Here is a 2,815-nt window from a genome sequence, read left to right as displayed (position 1 = left end):
AAGACGTGTAAAACTAATTTTTTTATATCGCATTATTATTGGACGTATTAATGAATCGGTTATTTTTAAATTTTTTAACAAATTACTGAAATTAGAATAAAATCGATTTTTTTATAACAATAACAATAAATCTAATTGTTATCAGATCTGATCGAACCGACTAATTTACATAACCCACTGGATCATTTTTTTTTAAACAAAAATCAGAGAAATAGTTGTTTTTTTATAAAAAAATTTAAACATGATTAGATTTAAATTGTGTAAATCTATCAGATCAAATCGAGCCTAATAATTATAATGCGGACAACTCGGTTTATTATTGTTATTATAAAAAACTGATTTTGTTCTAGTTTATTAAAAAATAAATTATTAACCAATTTAGTAAAGATGTCTAATAATATCATGATACATGTAAACGTCTTTAAAAAAAAGACATTTTTAGTATCTTTATCAAAGCGATTTTCTAATAATAAAGATAAAAAGAAAGTATTGGTTGTGTTCGATTTCCTAATAATAAAGATAAAAAGAAAGTATTGGTTGTGTTCGATGTTTTTGAATTTTATCTTGAATGTTAATGTCCTATTTTTGTTTTAATTTTTTTTCTATTTTAGTCTTCTAGTTAAATTTTTTTTTCCAAAATACCTTTTTTCTTCCATTATCATTTTATTCTAAATAGCGGCAGCAATCGTAATTGCGATGATCGTGTTAGTATAGTGATTTAATAGTGAAAGTGACAAAACAATAATTAATAAGAGAAAGAAGAATATAATAATAGCGGATAAAATATATTTTTAAAAGAAAAAATATTAATTTTGGTTAAAAGAAAAAATAAATATCTTAAATATTATAAATATAATTAAATTTAATTCAAGTAAAATTAATATTTAGTTTAAATATTAGAAAGTAACATAATATTTTAATTGGAAAAAAATGCAAACTAACTCCCTTCTGTGGTAAACATTTTAAAATATTTGAGCAATTCGCAATTCTACATATTTAGGAGTAGATGATATAAAATAATAAGAATCATTTGTTCATTTGAAGCTGAATGCATGCATTTGAGGCGTCGAAAGAATGGTTGAGTTGCCCTCTTGTAGCTGAAGCCAAATCTAAAAAAATACACTAGAAAAGAATATGTTAAATTGACTAATAATAATCCTTAAAATCAAGGACAAGATGATTGAAATTGAAATATTTCTGTTACTAAAATCTAGTCAACTTATCAACAAATATAAGTGTCATGATCGCCAAAAAACTTAAAAAATAATGACACCAAATTCCCTAATAGATTTACCCTGAAGTACATTTATGTCCCTAGTAGAAGTAAAACTATTCTGCTCACTTTATGAGAGTGACAAAAATAAAATTTGAGTTAATGACGCTTTATTTAATTGTATTTCACTTACTCATTTCAAATCTATTATTAATGCAATAAAATTAAGTGTCTAAAATATTTTTTAAATTAAGTCTTCAATAGTTCAATCAAAGGAAAAGTATATAGAACCAAAAGGTTACCGGTCAAAAACTAAACAAAACCACATTAATTTATATTAATAATTAATTTTAAATTTTTTAAATTTAAAATTTTAAAAATTAAAAATTGATTAACTAAACCTAATTAAAACCTATAAAAACCTTTCTTTTCTCTCTCACATTAATCTACCCACCTCTAACAATACCTTCCTTCTCTTTCTCACCGGCAGGCTCTCTCTGCCTCCCCACCGCAACCCACTCCTCCGATCGCTTCCGCTTCTAGTCGGAACTGTCTTTACCAGATCGGGAGCTTGTGAACCTTATGTTCGGACTCGGGTTCGAATCTCGGAGTTTCCGCGCGTCAGCGCACGTGACTTCCCCCTCGGAGCCGGCGTCAACAGCGACAGGAACAGGCGCGTCGAGACCGAGTAGCTCCGGCATAAGTCTGAGGCCGATTGTGCTATCTAAGGAGGCGACGGAGGCCATCAATGATGAACCGGTTTGTCCGAGGCCATTCAATTTTGACTTTGAGCATCCAACATGCACTGAAGAGGATGTCAAGGAGCTCATATGGAGGAAATCTATCAAGTTCAATCCAGATCCACCTTCTCACTAATTGATTTCTGTTACCACATAAATACCATCATCATCCTATGTAGATGATTTGCTAGGGACAACAAACTTCTCTTCCTTTGTAATCTTAGACTTAAATGTCACCAACCAGGTTATAAACAAAATTTTTCGTAGATGTTACAAGCATTTAAACAAAAATATAAAAAAAATATTCATTTAATATAAAAAAAACATCCTAATACTTAACAAAAGAAATATCTAATTATATTTTAGCAAAAATAATTAAATATTTATAAAATTTAAAAAAATATAAAATTTTTAAAGAAATAGAGGCATTCACATTTGCAATACAAAAAAAATTCAAAAAATATATAAAAGAACATCCATTTAGTATGGAAAAGAAACATTCTGATACTTAGCAGAAGAAACATCCATATATATTAATTCGTAGAAATTTTGGATTCACCAAAAATATTTTGGCTGGTTTTTGGCTAATACCCTTTTGGTTCCCTAGCATTGCTCTCAATCAAATAAGTAAGTTATTGTCGCTGCTGTTTCTTCTTCCTATTCTCCTATCATCATCGTCGTCACTGTTATCGTCTTTTTTCATTATTTTTTTCTTGTTGTTGATTTAATCTCTTCTTTTTTTTTCTCTTCATCTATCATCATCATTATTATCTTCTTTTTTTTTCTTCCTTTTCTTTTTCTATATATATTCAACAAATATAATAAACACATAATTTTAATAAACAATACAAAAAAATTAGTA

This window comes from Arachis ipaensis, chromosome B03 (assembly GCF_000816755.2).
Source record: "Arachis ipaensis cultivar K30076 chromosome B03, Araip1.1, whole genome shotgun sequence".
Taxonomy (NCBI): domain Eukaryota; kingdom Viridiplantae; phylum Streptophyta; class Magnoliopsida; order Fabales; family Fabaceae; genus Arachis; species Arachis ipaensis.
This window is presented reverse-complemented; position numbering follows the sequence as displayed.